Genomic DNA, 19,269 nt, shown 5'->3' with positions numbered 1-19,269 from the left:
AAGGCTTCAGTGGGAATCGAACCCGGGACCTCTCGGGTCCGCTAAACCTTTCGTTAGCCTTAGTAACCGGTGAACCCAGCAGGGCCATGCTGAGAGAAAGGAGAACCAAATATATTTATAATTGAGTTGGGCCAAAATACCACTTAATATAAATAGGAAACTTAAAGAGGGTTTGGTTTATTTTAAGATTTTGGTTCGGCAAAATCCCTCTCCACCGAAGCCCTCACGCCTCTTTTCCTCTCGGTTCCTCTCTTCTCTCAGCGCCCCCAAGCACAAGCAAAAAGGAACCTAGGTTTCCTTCCCTAAGGGTCACGAGAGCACCTTCCGGTGAGATCTTCGATACAAGGACGTTCCCCTCCGCGAGAGGAACGCGTAGACGCGAGCAGCTTGTCGAGAAGGTCTTCGTCTCCGGAAACCTAACGCTTAGATTTGTAAGAATCTTTGCACACGAGGTAAGAAACCCCTCACCTGTAGTATAATAGCTTTCGTTTGATTGCATACTTTTAGTTTTAGCTGCATGCAGGTTTTTCGGCACATAGGGTGTGTTTTAACCCTCCTCGAGGATTAGGGATCTAGTTGAGCACCTCTAGACGGGCCGGACACGTTGTTCTCCTTTAGTTGGAGATTCTAGACGTTGTTGGGTGCCTAGAGGTGATCTCCCTATTAGAGGAGAGAGTTTGAGCACACTAAGTGTTCGGTAAAATGTTAGTGTAGCTAAATGCCACCTCAGTTATGTTTAATAGCTCAGTTAAATGCATTAGGAGCATTTAAAACAACACATTAGTTTAGTTCAGTTTTATGGGACTACGGTCCAATGGGTGGGCTCCCACAGTCGCCTCTAGGTTCAGATAACCTAGCTCTAGGTTCAGATAACCTAGAAACAGCAAGTTAAAACAGTTAGCTATATTCAGTATTTTATTTTCAGTGGCACTGTACTGGATCAGATATCCATTGGGTTGGACTCCCACAGTCGTCCCTAGGTTTAGATAACCTAGTTAACCCTACTAAATTCGGGACTTGCAAACCCGGGTCTAGTTAGGGATGCGCGCACAGCAAGTCAAACAGCATGATTATGTATTTTTACTTATTATGAATTAGTTTTCAAAACTCAAAATTAGTTATGTTAGTTGAGTTTGAATTCAGTATCAGTTTAGCTTATTAACCGTTCGGTCAGTTTACCTTTATTGATTCATATGATTAGTTGTTATGCCATGCTTCAGTTTACATGTTCAGTTATTTCAGTTATGCTTGCAACCATAGTATGTCATGCCAGTATATGTTTTCAAATAGCATTCTTTAAAAATATGTTTGCATCGTTGCATGTTTTGTGAGGTAGATGGTTTCTTACTAAACTTTTTAGCTTATAGATACTACTTTTCTTATACTGCAAATAAAGGTAAAGGAAAAGTGGATCAGTAGCGGAGGCTGGAGGGCAATGCTATCAAGATGTGTGTGGGCAGGAGTTGGAATAAAGATCTTTGGGATCTGAACAGTTTTACTTCAGTATTAGCACTTTGCGTTTTTAGTTTTCATTATTCAGTTTTGATTGTTAAGTGTTATGAGATAGTAAACCATGCACTATGTAGTATGCCAGGTTTAGAATGTTAGTTGTCTTATATTAGTGTGATTTGCTTTGGTTTAGAGTTGTCGTGTGAGGTTTTGACACGCCAAAGTGCTGAAATCAGATTCCTGGGCGAAATCAGAACTCTGATAGGTCTCCAGACTGATCAGGGCCTGAGCAGTGCCACTGGATCGGTCAGCCGACCGATCCAGACAGATACAGTATGCTACTGTATCCTCCTGGATCGGTCAGCCGACCGACCCAGCACGATACAGTAGCGTTCCAGGAGAGTTTCAGGTGCCTGGATCGGTCAGCCGACCGATCCAGACATACCTGGATCGGTCTGTCGACCGATCCAGCCACACCTGGATCGGTCTGCCAACCGATCCAGTTGGGAACAGAACGACCGCAGCTCCGATCGATCTGTGGATCGATCAGCAGGTCTGTAGGTAGTTGGGAAGTCTAGTTGCTAGTCCCTAGCTCAGTTGCGATGTTCAGTTTCCCCTCCTTAGCATGTGTACACCAGCAAAGAAGGTCTTTAGACCTTTCTTATCAGTTGTATCCGTCCTTAGTAGAGTAAAATTTTAATTAGCCCAGCTTTCCGCACAGTATAGTTTAGAAAGATTGTAGCGACCGGCCTTACAGCCAGTACCCAGAAGGTGGGTCGTTACAGAGTGGTATCAGAGCAGTGTTCCATACTTCCTACACACACATCAGCATTGAACCTGCAGCTTCCAAGTAAGAATACCTCTACTTTATTTATGCTTTCTGTTTTCTCTGTTATTACAATTCATGTTTATATGCCTACTGCTTGTTAGTATGTGATAGTTTTAAACATGATATCTGTAGTTATATAACTGTGATTACATTAGTTATGTTATGTTCTCTATGTCATTAGAAATGGAACGAGGACGCCCAGCTAGAAGGGCACTAGCTACTGAGCCCCAGCAAGAGGCAGGCAGTTCAGTGCCTCCTCCAGATCTTACAGCGTTAGTGGCTAGCAACAAGAAATAGCCACCTTAAAGGCTAATCAAGAGTACCCCACACCCCGAACCGAATTTGACGACTGTAGTCTTAGAGGTTCCACCACCGACTCAAGACAAAGAATTTCAAAGAATGAGCCAAGAAAGGAAGCCTATCCGATCCAGTGGCAGCAAGCCAGAGAACTTCTCGGGCACTAGTGAACCATGGGATGCACAAGCCGGTTCAAAACACCGGAGAGCACGATGGAGCTTCGGGCCGTAACACGAGAAGGTGAAGTGTGCCTCCTTCACCGACAGAGACGCACACATGTGGTGGAAAGAATCGAACAAGCGCCCAGGAACCGGATGTCATGGGTGACTTGAGAAGGAATTCTTCGAGGAGTTCTTTCACATACGGGTTACAAACCGCCACTACGACGAGTTCACTGAGTTTCGTCAGGGCAACCTTTCAGTTGAGGAAGCCGTGAAGAAATTCAACAGGTTGGCTCGTCTATGCCCAGAGCTAGTCAGCACAGAGAAGGAACGAATCCGGTTGATGCTCAAGATGCTGAGGCCTGAGATAGCAGTGAACGTGGCTGGTGGCATACATAGGCCACAAACCACAGAGGAGTTAGTGAGCAGTGCCTTGACCACAGAGCATTACCAGAACAGCATAAAGTAGCAGAAGCAAGTCTCCTCAGAGTCCAAAGGCCAAGGAAACTCTCACACTCAGAAACAGCAAGGCCACAGCTCCAACTGGAGAGGGAACTCCAACAGCAAGCGCAAATCAGGAAGTGACCCAAAAGGAGGACCATCTAGCAAGCGACCCAGCTATCCAAAGTGTGCTACTTGTGGGAAATTCCACCCAGGGGTTTGTCGCAAGGGCACGCGAGGATGCTTTGAATGTGGACAAGAAGAGCACATGGCCAAGCAGTGCCCGAACAAGACCGGTCTTCCTCAGCCATAGCAGATTCAGTATGCAGGCCAGCCAGCTCAGTTATATCAGATGCAGGCCGCTCTAGAAGGCCCACTTATCAGCCAGGGCAGATTAGAAGCCCCTCCAGCTATGGCGAATACGAGGATCTACTCACTCACCATAGAGGACGTGGCCCATGCCTCGACAGTTGTCACAGGTCAGATTAGCATTTTTCAGTATAATGCTACTGTTCTATTTGATACTGGGGCAACCCATTCATATATAGCCAGGATGTTCTCCGAAAAATTAGAAATACCCTCAGAGGTACTCAGTGGTCAGTTTTTGACGGCACTACCTTTAGGAGAGATCATGGCATCCACGCACTGGCTCAGAGCAGTGCCAGTCATTATAGCAGACAGAGAGCTCTTTTGTGATCTGATAGTGCTAGAGATGACCGACTATGACGTTATCTTTGGAATGGACTTTCTGATCAAGTACGGTGCTACCATAGAGTGCCGTAAACAGAAAGTCGTATTCCAACCCGAAGCAGAAGCACAGTTCGAGTACATCGGGGAACCAAAGAGAAAAGCTAGAAAATTTCTCTCAGCTATGAAGGCACAAAAGTTGATGGATTTGGGATGTACGGGGTACCTAGCACATGTAGTCAATACCAGCCAGGACAGGGACCAACAACTAGCAGAGGTCCGAGTTGTATGTGACTACCCAGCAGTCTTCCCTGAAGAGTTACCAGGCTTAGCACCAGACAGGGAGATTAACTTTGAGATAGAGCTCATTCCCGGTACAAATCCTATCTCCAAAGCGTCGTATCGCATGGCTCCAGTAGAACTGAACGAACTTCAGGAACAACTACAGGAGCTGCTTGACAAGGGTTTCATACGCCCGAGTCACTCACCATGGGGAGCGCCTGTATTGTTCGTGAAGAAGAAGGATGGAAGCATGCGACTGTGCATAGACTACAGAGCACTGAATCAGGTCACGATCAAGAACAGGTATCCTTTCCGATCGATGACTGTTCGACCAGCTGAAGGGAGCAAGGTGTTCTCTAAGATAGATCTCAGATCAGGTTATCATCAGGGGATATACCCAAGACAGCATTCAGAACCAGATACGGACACTACGAGTTCGTAGTCATGCCCTTTGGCGTGACCAATGCTCCAGCTACATTCATGGATCTCATGAACAGAGTATTCTGGGAGTATTTAGATAAGTTTGTTATTGTGTTTATCGATGGCATTCTTATCTACTCAGGAACTCAGGAAGAACACTCAGAACACCTGAAACTAGTATTGCAGACCCTTCAGCAGAACCAGCTATACGCCAAGTTCACGAAATGTGGATTTTGGCTAGATCAGGTGTCCTTCCTAGGTCACATCATCTCAAGGGATGGTATTATGGTAGATCCCAGCAAAATAGAAGCAGTAAGTAACTGGAAGAGACCTAAGAACGCCAGCGAAATCAGGAGCTTTCTGGGATTAGCAGGATATTACAGAAAGTTTGTGGAGGAATTCTCTAGGATAGCCTCCCCACTGACAGTTCTTACCAGAAAGAACAGGAAATTTCAGTGGACAGAGGACTGTGAGAACAGCTTCAGCGAGCTAAAAAGGAGATTGACCAGTGCTCCCATTTTGGCTCTACCAGACAACACCAGCAGCTTTGACATCTATAGTGATGCCTCTAAATTGGGATTAGGAGCAGTGCTGATGCAAGACGGTAAGGTGATCGCCTATGCCTCCAGACAACTCAAGGATTATGAGAAGAATTACCCTACTCATGACCTTGAGTTTGCAGCAGTGGTGTTCGCTCTCAAGATTTGGAGACATTACTTGTATGGAGCCCAGTGTAGAGTGTATACAGATCATCAGAGTCTGAAGTATTTCTTCACTCAGAAGGATCTGAATATGCGACAGCGCAGATGGTTAGAGCTGGTCAAGGATTACGATATAGACATCCTCTACCACCCAGGGAAAGCAAATAAGGTAGCCGACGCACTTAGCAGAAAATCCAGTGCTACCTTATTATCTCTCGCAGCCATGTCACCGCCCCTGCAGAAGGAAATCATAGATTTCGGTCTCGAGCTTATAGTGGGACAGCTCTCTACCTTGACCTTAGAGTCTACCTTGCTTGGTGATATTTAGTCAGCTCAGGAGCAGGACCCTGAAATTCAGAAAATCAAGCAAGGGCTAGCAGAATCAGAAAGTAGAGAATTCAGAGTGTCCGATAGCGGGGTGTTGTATTTTGGTGACAGACTCTGTGTTCCAGATCAGGAGGAGCTACGGAGACAGATTTTAGATGAGGCTCACAAGACTCCCTATGCGATGCATCCAGGTTCCACCAAAATGTATCAAGACCTGAAGAAACATTTTTGGTGGCCCGGGATGAAGCGAGACATCGCCAGATATGTTAGCGTCTACCTCACCTGTCAGAGGGTCAAGGCAGAACATCAACGACCAGGAGGAGTTTTGCAGCCTATACAGATTCCAGAATGGAAGTGGGAGGATATCTCTATAGATTTCATAGTGGGACTGCCCAGAACCACGAATGGTTTTGACGCCATCTGGGTAATAGTCGACAGGTTAACTAAATCAGCCCACTTCTTAGCTATCAAGATATCCTACTCCATGGAGAAGCTAGCTCAGTTGTATCTCCAGGAGATTGTCAGACTACATGGAGTCCCACGAACTATCATTTCAGACAGAGACAGCAGATTTACATCACACTTCTGGGAGTGTGTACAGTCAGCGTTGGCCACGCCTCAGACAGATGGTCAGACGGAGCGAGTAAATCAGGTACTCGAAGATATGCTCCGAGCGTGTGCCCTAGACTTCAAGGGAAGTTGGTGCAAATATCTGAGCTTAACAGAATTTGCATACAACAACAGCTATCAGGCCACTATCGGCATGACACCTTATGAGGCTCTCTATGGGCGGAGGTGTAGATCTCCAGTCTGCTGGTATGAGAGTGGTGAACAGAAAGAACTAGAACTTCAGACAGATCTAGTAGCAAATACCACAGCAGCCATACAGCAGATTCGCCAGAGGATAGAGACAGCTCAGAGCCGCCAGAAGAGCTATGCTGATACGCGGCGCAGACCCTTAGAGTTTTCAGTTGGGGATTTAGTGTTCCTCAGAGTGGCTCCCATGAAGGGAGTAATGCGTTTTGGGAAGAAGGGCAAGCTTAGTCCCAGATATGTGGGACCATACCTTATCAGCAGAAGAGTGGGCAAGGTAGCATATGAGCTAGAGCTACCCCAGGGAATGTCAGCTGTCCACAACGTATTTCATGTCTCAATGCTGAAGAAGCATACCCCAGATGCCACCCAGGTGATTGAGCCCCAGTCGGTACAGATCCGCGAAGACCTCAGCTATGATAGTCGGCCTATTCAGATAATAGACCGAGCAGTTAAGAAATTGCGGAACAAGGAAGTACCATTAGTCAAAGTCATTTGGCACAGTCACACAGCAGAAGAGGCAACTTGGGAGACAGAAGCCAGCATGAGACAGAAGTACCCAGAATTGTTCTAAGTTTGAGGATGAACTTTTTATAAGGTATAAGGGATTGTAACGCCCGAAAATTCTCAAAACACTTTCATAAATATTCTATGATTTTTCTGGAATTTTTAGATATTTTTCCGGAATTTTCCGAGTAGCGGAAGTAGCAAAAAAAAAAAAATAGAAAACGAAAAAGGCTTCAGCGGGAATCAAACCCGGGACCTCTCGGGTCCGCTAAACCTTTCGTTAGCCTTAGTAACAGGTGAACCCAGCAGGGCCATGCTGAGAGAAAGGAGAACCAAATATATTTATAATTGAGTTGGGCCAAAATACCACTTAATATAAATAGGAAACTTAAAGAGGGTTTGGTTTATTTTAAGATTTTGGTTCGGCAAAATCCCTCTCCACCGAAGCCCTCACGCCTCTCTTCCTCTCGGTTCCTCTCTTCTCTCGGCGCCCCCAAGCACAAGCAAAAAGGAACCTAGGGTTCCTTCCCTAAGGGTCACGAGAGCACCTTCCGGCGAGATCTTCGATACAAGGACGTTCCCCTCCGCGAGAGGAACGCGTAGACGCGAGCAGCTTGTCGAGAAGGTCTTCGTCTCTGGAAACCTAACGCTTAGATTTGTAAGAATCTTTGCACACGAGGTAAGAAACCCCTCACCTGCAGTATAATAGCTTTCGTTTGATTGCATACTTTTAGTTTTAGCTACATGCAGGTTTTTCGGCACATAGGGTGTGTTTTAACCCTCCTCGAGGATTAGGGATCTAGTTGAGCACCTCTAGACGGGCCGGACACGTTGTTCTCCTTTAGTTGGAGATTCTAGACGTTGTCGGGTGCCTAGAGGTGATCTCCCTATTAGAGGAGAGAGTTTGAGCACACTAAGTGTTCGGTAAAATGTTAGTGTAGCTAAATTCCACCTCAGTTATGTTTAATAGCTCAGTTAAATGCATTAGGAGCATTTAAAACAACACATTAGTTTAGTTCAGTTTTATGGGACTACGGTCCAATGGGTGGGCTCCCACAGTCGCCTCTAGGTTCAGATAACCTAGCTCTAGGTTCAGATAACCTAGAAACAGCAAGTTAAAACAGTTAGCTATATTCAGTATTTTATTTTCAGTGGCACTGTACTGGATCAGATATCCATTGGGTTGGACTCCCACAGTCGTCCCTAGGTTTAGATAACCTAGTTAACCCTACTAAATTCGAGACTTGTAAACCCGGGTCTAGTTAGGGATGCGCGCACAGCAAGTACAGTTGCTGGGCCCAAACAGCATGATTATGTATTTTTACTTATTATGAATTAGTTTTCAAAACTCAGAATTAGTTATGTTAGTTGAGTTTGAATTCAGTATCAGTTTAGCTTATTAACCGTTCGGTCAGTTTACCTTTATTGATTCATATGATTAGTTGCTATGCCATGCTTCAGTTTACATGTTCAGTTATTTCAGTTATGCTTGCAACCATAGTATGCCATGCCAGTACATGTTTTCAAATAGCATTCTTTAAAAACATGTTTGCATCGTTGCATGTTTTGTGAGGTAGATGGTTTCTTACTAAGCTTTTTAGCTTATAGATACTACTTTTCTTATACTGCAGATAAAGGTAAAGGAAAAGTGGATCAGTAGCGAAGGCTGGAGGGCAATGCTATCAAGATGTGTGTGGGCAGGAGTTGGAATAAAGATCTTTGGGATCTAAACAGTTTTACTTCAGTATTAGCACTTTGCGTTTTTAGTTTTCATTATTCAGTTTTGATTGTTAAGTGTTATGAGATAGTAAACCATGCACTATGTAGTATGCCAGGTTTAGAATGTTAGTAGTCTTATATTAGTGTGATTTGCTTTGGTTTAGAGTTGTCGTGTGAGGTTTTGGCACGCCAAAGTGTTGAAATCAGATTCCCGGGCGAAATCAGAACTCTGATCGGTCTCCAGACCGATCAGGGCCTGAGCAGTGCCACTGGATCGGTCAGCCGACCGACCCAGCACGATACAGTAGCGTTCCAGGAGAGTTTCAGGTGCCTGGATCGGTCAGCCGACCGATCCAGACATACCTGGATCGGTCTGCCGACCGATCTAGCCACACCTGGATCGGTCTGCCGACCGATCTAGCCACACCTGGATCGGTCTACCGACCGATCTAGTTGGGAACAGAACGACCGCAGCTCCGATCGATCTGTGGATCGATCAGTAGGTCTGTAGGTAGTTGGGAAGTCTAGTTGCTAGTCCCTAGCTCAATTGCGATGTTCAGTTTCCCCTCCTTAGCATGTGTACACCAGCAAAGAAGGTCTTTAGACATTTCTTATCAGTTGTATCCGTCCTTAGTAGAGTAAAATTTTAATTAGCCCAGCTTTCCGCACAGTATAGTTTAGAAAGATTGTAGCGACCGGCCTTACAGCCAGTACCCAGAAGGTGGGTCGTTACAGTATTTCACAACAATTTGGTCTCAACGTCTGTCTTCCTACTTCAGTATTCAGATTCATGCTATGAACAACTCCTTTTGCACAATTTTTGTCAAATAAAATAGACTTTTATCGAGACATAACATCCAATCTACGTGAAAATGGAAAAGAAAAGGTTTTGATGAAAACAAATATGACATACCATCAGCAACAACAATTATGCTAAAATAAGATTATACATTATCACTTAATCTAATTGAATTCTCAACTTCTCACAATAAGCAACAATACAAAGAATGAATTAATTACAAGAACTCAAACGTAGACAAAGCATTAGTAGGGCTAAACTAAAACAGCAAAGAGGTAGCAAAATCTTACAAAATGTAAGAAGCTATATTCCAGCTCATCATTGAAATAGTTATTGCTGAGAACAACTTATAGCTTTCAACATGTTGTTGAAAAAGTTGTTGAGAACAGTAAATAAATAATGGTTGTTGCAGAGAACAACTTATAGCTTTCAAGTAAGCAAACTCCAACTCATTATGCCACATCGAACAATAAATAATATCAAAATAAACAACGAAATTCAGCAGTAAAGAATAAAATCAATAAAGTACTAACCTTTATCCATTTATGTTTGCATTAGAAAATAAAAAATCTAGGAAATTCTCAAGTCCTTTTCTGTATTCCTTAGTTTGTCTCGGCAAAAACATCCAACCTTTATCCATCATAATTCCAATAAAAAGTTAAAAAAATAGCTAGTTAAAAAAAACATGAACATATATGCTCAAAATGCTAAATAGAGGCAGATCAATTCGTCGACATCACCTTAATCATTTTTGAAAAACCAATACAATTCCATCCATTCAATTCATATCAAAAGATCAAAGCATTAGGCAATTTTCTTGTCACTCGTAGTCAGTAGGCAGGTATGTTATCCCACCAATTGTGTAATGCTAGGAAAATCTAAATATAATTATGTAAGTGTGCAAAAATGAGGCTAGATAACACGGAGTAGAATGAAGGTATTTGAGAAATACTATTCAAAAAATTGAACATTATTGGCAGGAAATTGCTCAATGTACGTGTTACTAAATTGAATCAATCTCAATCAATCACTAGTATTAGGTAAACATAAATAACAAGATTAAGTATAAACAGCATAAACTCTTCCTCATTCAATCAAATTGATCTCACTCATTCCAAAGCAAACTCAGATTACTCTTCATCAGTTATAGATTCCAACATCATAAAGCAACTTGGCATATGGTATCATCAACTACCTTCAAGTGAGTAGCAGCCTTGTCCTTGTCTGTAAAGACACCAGTAGACTCCACAACGAAGTCAGCTCCAGTCTCACCCCAAGGAATCTCCTCAGGATTCCTAAACACAACCACAATCTCAGTAAATAACACCAACAAAAAATTCAGTGACAACAGCTACTTCTTTCAGAACAGACAATAGCATTTTAAACACCTGATGCCAAAGACAGTAACCTCTTTCTTTCCAAAAAGAAGGGTCTTGGAATCCTTCACTTTTATCTCGTTATGTTTCCATTGCCCATGTACAGTATCATATTTAAACATGTATGTCTACAAATGTATCCAAGTTAGAAAGTCAGATCTAAGATACAGCTAAAGAAACATAGTATAAACTAAAAGCATAAAAAATCTAATCCATAGGATCTGCAGTTTGGATCTATATATATGTAGCGACCATCCACTTCTAAATAATATATTTTGATGGAAGATAAATGAACAAAGCACAATAAATATACAAATCAGACTAGTAAAGCCAAAAGAAAGCATAAAAAAGTAATCGCATCGGTAGATCGATACGCTAAAGAGTACCATGTAATCGGTGGTAATGAATGGATCATTGACGGCAACGAGTTCCACATCCTCACTTTGGAGCGTGACTCTAGCAACCAATCACCCAATCCTACCAAAACCTATAGCGAGCCAACAAAATAAAAGATAGACCCAACATAAACCAAGATCGACAGTCGTAATTAAAAAGACACTCCTGTGAAACAAAAAAGAAAGCCTACCATTGATGTCGATCTTGATCTTGGCTGCAAAAAGTCATACCAAACAAATGAAAGAAGAAACAAAAAAAAGAACAAAAAACAATTAAGGAAAATAGAGATGAACAGATATACCCATGGCAACGAATGGATAAAGATGGGGCGCAACAACGACAGAGATGGGGCACGACAAAGACGATCGAGGCGCAGCGGCAGAGACGATCGAGGTGTAGCGGCGGAGACGATCGAGGAGAAGCGGTGGTGGAGACGGGGCACACACGTTTGGGAAAAGTCAAGGCCAGCGGCGGTGGTGGTGGAGACGGGGCACGGGCGTTTGGGAAAAGTTAATCTCATCTAGGTTAAACACTACATGATATAAGTTAGATTAATATATTTATTATGTATGATGACATCTATAAAATGTGTTAAGATAGAATATCTAATCAAATATTATATTTTTAAAATTAATTAGTTTTAATAAATATCGTTATAAAGGATTTATAATGACATTTTATAATAAGTGTCATCACGAAAATGTCCTAATAGACCATTTTTCTAGTAGTGAATTGAATTGATTCAATGAGTCATAATCCAAATTAGACTCATTAAACACATGAATCAACTTGAGTCTAACTCAATTAGCCCAATTAGGATTACTCTTAATCCAATTTGATTCATCAAATGAATCTAATCCTCTTGGTTCATCATATGAACCTAATCTCCATCTAATTGTCCTTAGTGTGTGACCCTATAGGTTTTGTAACGTTGGCAATGCCCCTAAACCCATTTAAGAGCATAAGTAATGAGTGGTATCTAACAATACATCATTACTACCCAATGTTACAAGAATGTTGAGATCCAACATCACCTTTGTGACTACTAATTGTGACTCCTCACAAAATATGACAAGTGTCCTTCTATCCTAGACATCTAGATTGATCAATGTGAGGCACAGATCGTGTCATCCTTTGATCAATCTAAATCCTGAACTCCAAGTAGACTCACTAAATCAAATGAGCTCAATATCTCATATTGACTCATTTGGGCATGACCATGCACTTCGTGGTCTCACTCTATCAAGAATACTGATGTCTCTCCCGTCATATAGGAGGGATAGATCTCATCTACATCACTCACATCCCTCCGCATAATTTATTACATACCCAGTAATCGCCTTTATAGTCCACCCAGTTTCGGGTGACGTTTGACGAAACCAAAGTACATAACTCCTTATGTAGGGAACCATGGTGACTTCAGGTCTAAGGACTAATAGTCATACTAATAGCCACATGAGAAAGTATCATATAACGATCCATGATACTTTCTCATGGCGGGTCATTCAGTATACATTCTCTAATGCATACCCATGTGTCAACTTGATATCTCTATATCCATGACTTGTGAGATCAAGTCATCGAGTTGACCTACATGCTAGTCTTATTGCATTAACATTGTCCCTGAATGTTAATACTCGACTAGGAATGATTAAGAGTAGTGTTCCCTATATCATCTCAATATCGATTCAACCAATCGATTGATATAGGTAAGAACCTTCTACTCAAGGACGTTATTATACTTAGTTTATTTGGCACCAATACAAGCAAGTATAATAACCAAAAACCAAATGCCTTTATTTATATAGAATATGATACAACAAGTCCAAAAATACAATCATCAGATGATTGGCTCTAGGGCTCTAGCTAACAATCTCCCACTAGCACTAGTGTCAATCAGTGTAGGCTCTAAGCCCCAATGACCTAGTGTGACCATCATGCTTCCTCTGTGCCAAAGCCTTGGTCAAGGGATCTGCGATGTTAGCCTCTGTAGGTACTCTGCAAATCTTCACATCTCCTCTCTCGATGATCTCTCGAATGAGATGGAAGCGCCGTAGTATGTGTTTGGTTCACTGGTGTGAGCAAGGTTCCTTCGCCTGTGCTATAGCTCCATTGTTGTCACAATAGAGCTCAATCGGGTCAACAATGCTAGGAACCACCCCAAGTTCAATGATGAACTTGCGAATCCAAACTGCCTCCTTTGCTGCCTCTGATGCAGCAATGTACTCGGCCTCTGTTGTAGAATCAGCTACTATGTCCTGCTTCGAACTCTTCCAGCTGACAGCACCACCATTAATGCAAAATACGAACCCTGACTGCGATCGGTAATCATCCTGATCGGTTCTATAACCCTTTACAACTAGCTCATCATTGCCTCCATATATCAAGAAATATTCTTTAGTCCTTCTTAAGTACTTAAGAATATTCTTAATCGCTATCGAGTGACTTTCACTGGTATCTGCTCGTCATGCTCAAAGCATACGAGACATCAGGTCGAGTACATAGCATGGCGTACATGATAGATCCTATGGCTGAAGCATAAGGGATCTGATCCATGCGGTCTCTCTCCTCTCAAGAAGAGGGACCTTGAGTCTTCAAAAGACTTACGCCATGTGACATCAGCATAAATCCCTTCTTGGAGTTCTGCATGGCAAACCGAAGGAGTACCTTGTCAATATATGTACTCTGACTTAGGCCAAGCAATCTCTTAGATCTATCTCTATAGATCCGTATCCCTAGAATACGGGATGCCTCACCTAAATCCTTCATTGAGAAGCAACTCCCTAGCCAGGTCTTGACAGACTGAAGCATAGGGATGTCCTTCCCAATGAGTAGTATGTCATCCACATACAATATGAGGAAGACAACTATGTCCCTTACAACCTTCTTGTAGACACAAGGTTCATCTTCATTCTTGATGAAACCAAACTGTTTGATTGCATCATCAAATCGAAGATTCCAGCTCCGAGAAGCTTGCTTTAGTCCATAAATGGACCTATGTGTTGGTTGCTACTCGGAAAACCTAGAGGTTCCACTGTACAAAATTTTGTACAAAGGTCTGAACCTTTTCCTAGCTACCATGTGTTCTTTTAAATTAAATTTTGGATCGCCTATGGAACTTAACACGTTTGATCCAAAACTTAATCTATTCTTTCTTTTAGGTTTGACTTGGGTCTCCTGCGGAACTTAACACGTTCGACCCAAATCGCCTTAAGTTATTAATTCCATTAAATATTAATTTCCATAATTGGTTCCCAGTACTGACGTGGCGAGGCACATGACCTTCTTGGATATGGGAACAACCACCACCGACTAGACAAAACCTTTTATAGAAAGCTAATATTTAATTTCCTAAAATAACTTTAGGTTAACCGAAAAGAACAATCAAATCACAAGGGAAAAATAAAACAAAAGAACACAACTTTGAAAAACATATTCGAAATACTAGAACGTAAGCCTCTTGTATTTGGTATTATTTCCATAAATAATTAGTATGATGCGGAAAGAAAAATTACTAGTTATACCTTGTAGAAAAACCTCTTGATCTTCTACCGTATTCCTCTTCTAACCTCGGACGTTGTGTGGGCAACGATCTTCCGAGATGAGAAACCACCAACCACCTTCTTCTCCTCCTAGCTAGGTTCAGCCACAAAAGAAGAAGCTTCACCAAGGAAGAAAATCAAAACACTAACCAAGCTCCAAGAGATGCTAGCTTTCTCTCCTTCTTCTTCTTCTCCAAGTAGTATTCGGCCACCACAAGAGCTCCAAGGGAGAGAGAGAGGTTCGGCCACCACAAGAGGAAGAGAGGGAGAGGATGGCCGGCCACACCAAGGAACAAAAGAGGGAGAGAAATAATAGAGGTTGTCACCCATGAAGGCACCCTCACCCCTTCTTTTATATTCCTTGGCCTAGGCAAATTAGGAAATTTAATTACAATAAAATTTCCTCAATTTCCTTGACATGATTTAATTGAGAAAAATAAAATAAAATTTTCCCAATTGAAATCTTATGGCCGGCCACATCAATGAAGAACAAATTGGACAAGTTTCACTCAACAATTAAAACTTCTTAATTTGTTTCCGGAAATTTTAAAAAATAAAATTTCTCTTCAAAATCTCTTCATGGTTGATAAAAGGAAATTTCTATAATTTTAATTTTACAACATGTGAATAATTTTTAAAGAGAAAATAAAATATCTCACCAATCTACAAATAAGGAAAGAGATCTAATCTCTTTCTTTAATTTTTTGTAGATCTTTTACAAGAGAGATATTTTAATTTTAATTCTCTTTAATAAATTATATCTCCCACATAATAAAAATTAAAATTAAAATCCCTTTTTAATTTAATTTGGCCGGCCCCCACTAGCTTGGGTTCAAGCTAGGGCCGGCCACCCAATCTTATACCTAGGCCGGCCCTAGCTTGGTTCCCAAGCTAGCTTGGCCGGTCCCCTATTGGTGGGTATAGAAGGTGGGTATAGGTGGGTATAGTACTCTATATATAAGAGACTACGATAGGGACCGAGAGGAGGAATTGGTTTTGGTCTCCCGATAAAATTAAGCATCCCGTGTTCGCCCCGAACACACAACTTAATTTTATCAATAATAATTCATTCTACTAGAGAACTATTATTGAACTACCGCACCAATCCCAAATTACATTTTTGGGCTCCTTCTTATTATGAGTGTGTTAGTCTCCCTGTGTTTAAGATATCGAATGTCCACTAATTAAGTGAGTTACTGACAACTCATTTAATTAATATCTAAGTCCAAGAGTAGTACCACTCAACCTTATCGTCATGTCGGACTAAGTCCACCTGCAGGGTTTAACATGACAATCCTTATGAGCTCCTCTTGGGGACATTATCAACCTAGTATCTCTAGGACACAATTTCCTTCTATAATCAACAACACACACTATAAGTGATATCATTTCCCAACTTATCGGGCTTATTGATTCATCGAACTAAATCTCACCCACTGATAAATTAAAGAAATAAATATCAAATATATGTGCTTGTTATTATATTAGGATTAAGAGCGCACACTTCCATAATAACCGAGGTCTTTGTTTCTTTATAAAGTCAGTATAAAAGAAACGACCTCAAATGGTCCTACTCAATACACTCTAAGTGTACTAGTGTAATTATACAGTCAAGATAAACTGATACCTAATTACACTACGACCTTCTAATGGTTTGTTCCTTTCCATTTTGGTCGTGAGCTACTGTTTATAATTTATAAGGTACTGATAAAATCATCTTCTGCATGTGACACCACATACTATGTTATCTACAGTATAAATTAATTGAACAACTACAACTAAATGTAGACAATTTGACCAATGTGATTCTTATTTCTAGATAAATATTTATACCAAAAGTTAGGCTTTTAGTATACACTCTAACAATCTCCCACTTATACTAAAAGACTAAGCTGCCACATCTGCTGCCATACATCTGATTCTCAACCCTTCAACATGCCCATCAAAAGCTCTTGCCTTAAGGACCTTAGTGAAAGGATCTATAGGTCATCACCTGATGCAATCTAGGCGGCAACAACTTCTCCTCGTTTATACGATTTCTCATATTGGGTGGTACTTGCGCTCTATTGTGTTTACTTGCCTTATAGACTTATGGTTTCTTCGAGTTTGCTACTGCACCAACATTATTACAATAAATTGTAATAATCTTTGGACAAACCAGAAATCATATCTAAGTCTATCTTGAGGTTATTGAGTCATTTAGCTTTTATGGCTACCTCAGAGGCTTGCCATATACTAAGCTTCTATGGTGGAGTCCAGAAAAACACCTATGCTTATCACTCTTCCATAGTTATGACTTTACCTCCTAAAGTAAACACAAAACCCCGAGGTTGACTTATTATTGTCCCTATCCGATTGGAAGTCAAAATCCATGTAACTCACAAGGACCAAATTAACTGCCTTGTAAGCTAGCATATAATCTCTAGTGCCTCTAAGGTACTTCTATATATGCTTTACTGCAGTCCACTGTCCTTGTCCTGGGCTACTTTGATATCTACTAACTATGCCCTTGGCAAAACAGATTTATGATCTCGTGCATAGCATACATTAGGCTTCCGACAACCGAAGCATAAAGAACTGCCTTTATTTCCTTTATCTCCTTTGATGTCTACAGAGACATATCTTTAGAAACCTTTCTTGGAGTTTTGCATGCTTTAAAACGAGCAAGGATTTTTCCGATGTATGAAGCTTGGGATAAGTAAAATATTCTTTCCTTGCGATCCCTTATTACTTTGATCTCAAGAATATATACATTCTCCCAAGTCCTTTATATCGAATTGTTTGGACAACTATACCCTTACTTCTGACAACATTTTGATATTGTTTCCAACTACCAAAAATGTTATCTACGTATAGTACAAGAAATACCACCACGCTTCTATCACACCTTTTGTATACACAAGACTTATCCGGTTACTAAATCCATAGATCTGGATTACTTTGATAAACCGAATGTTCCAAGACCTTGAAGCTTTGCCTCAGTCCATAGACTGATTGAGCTTGCACACAATATGCTCTTAGCCCTTTGCAATGAACCCTTCTGGTTGCTTTATATGGATGCTTTCTTCAAGACTTCCATTAAGGAATGCTGTCTTGACATCCACTTGCCAAATAGATAAAAGAATCCGGATAGACTTAAGCATGGCTACCAGTGAAAAAGTTTCCTTTTTCATCAAGCCTTGCTTTGAAAGTTACTACCTTCCTTTCTATCCCTCTTTTCCTATTATAGACCTTTTTACACCCAAAGGCTTTTACACCATTTGGAGGTTCTACAAGCTTCCAAATTTTATTAGAATACATATATTCTAATCTGTTATTCATTACTCTTTGCCAAGATGTTGCATCTTTATCTTGGAGTGTTTCGTCATATGTCCGGAGATCAGGTTCATGTCCTCCAGGGATTGAGTCCAAAAACTTTCCCAAAACATGAATCTTTTTAGGTTGCCTAACAACCCTCCCACTACGACAAGGCACTTTCTATAATTGTGTATCATTTGTGATACGTGTTGCAGTTTCCTTGTGGTATCTCATCTTGTACAGTTGGTACTAGATTAGACATGTCTTTTATTATTTTCTTAAGAACAAATTTTCTTATGGGCACATGGTTTATTACATGGTCCTTTTCTAAAAATCGATTATTGATGCTAACAATGACCTTCTGATTTTTAAGACTATAAACCTACTTTCATTTTACTAGGATAACCCACAAACAAGTGAATTCCTGTCCAACTTATCATTGTCTCTCTTCTACATATGTGCTGGACTACCTGAATCCGAATATGCTTCGAAATAGGCTTACACCTATTCAGCAATTCTATATGAGTAGAGAGTTCTGACTTTAGAAGGTACTATATTCACTCCCGTTTCCAGAGTATATCTTTAAAATGATTTTGATAATATTCTTAATAACTCATCAATCTACTTATTTCCATAAGAGTCCTATACCTTCCTTTTCCTACACCATTCTGTTGGGGTGTACCAGGTGCAGTTAGTTGGGGTTGAATCCCTACTTCTGATAAATGACTCCTAAATTCTCCCAAGAGGAACTTGCCACTACGATCTTACCGTAGTGTCTTGATACTTTTACTTTGTCGTTTCTCCACATCAGCCTCGTACTCTTTGAACTAATCAAAGCACTTAGACTTGCGGCACATCAAGTAAATATATCCGTATCTCAAATAGTTGTCTATAAAATAGATGAAATATTTGAAACAACCTCTTTCCTGGATGCTCATATGATCACACAAATCAGAATGAACCAATTCCAATATATCTTTGACTCCATACCCCTTAGACTTAAAAGCTTCTTGGTTATTTTTCCTTCCAAGTAAGACTCGTAGGTTGGAAAGATTTCCACTACTAATAAACCCAAAAGTTCATCAGCTACCAACGAATCCTACTCAAGTTAATATAACCTAGCCTTAGAAGCTAAAGATATAATTGGTTCATTTTCGAAGGTTCCTTTCTCTTAAAATTAGAAGATGTGTTACTAATTTTCATTTGTTGTATCGTGAGAGTTATTG

General features: G+C 41.0%; 1 long non-coding RNA gene across 1 annotated transcript; it reads right to left on the bottom strand.

Annotated features, from left to right (window-relative positions):
* Positions 1–10,660: 10,660 nt before the first annotated feature.
* LOC122032947 lies at positions 10,661–11,252 on the bottom strand. Its single transcript, XR_006126258.1, has 3 exons — positions 11,195–11,252; positions 10,821–10,936; positions 10,661–10,727 (listed from the first exon to the last, which is right to left on the bottom strand). It is a non-coding gene; the product is annotated as an uncharacterized LOC122032947 (long non-coding RNA).
* Between the last annotated feature and the right edge of the window lie 8,017 nt (positions 11,253–19,269).

Source organism: Zingiber officinale, chromosome 11A (genome assembly GCF_018446385.1).
Source record: "Zingiber officinale cultivar Zhangliang chromosome 11A, Zo_v1.1, whole genome shotgun sequence".
Lineage (NCBI taxonomy): Eukaryota > Viridiplantae > Streptophyta > Magnoliopsida > Zingiberales > Zingiberaceae > Zingiber > Zingiber officinale.
The sequence above is the reverse complement of the archived record's forward strand: the minus strand, read 5'-3'. Positions and strand labels throughout refer to the sequence as shown.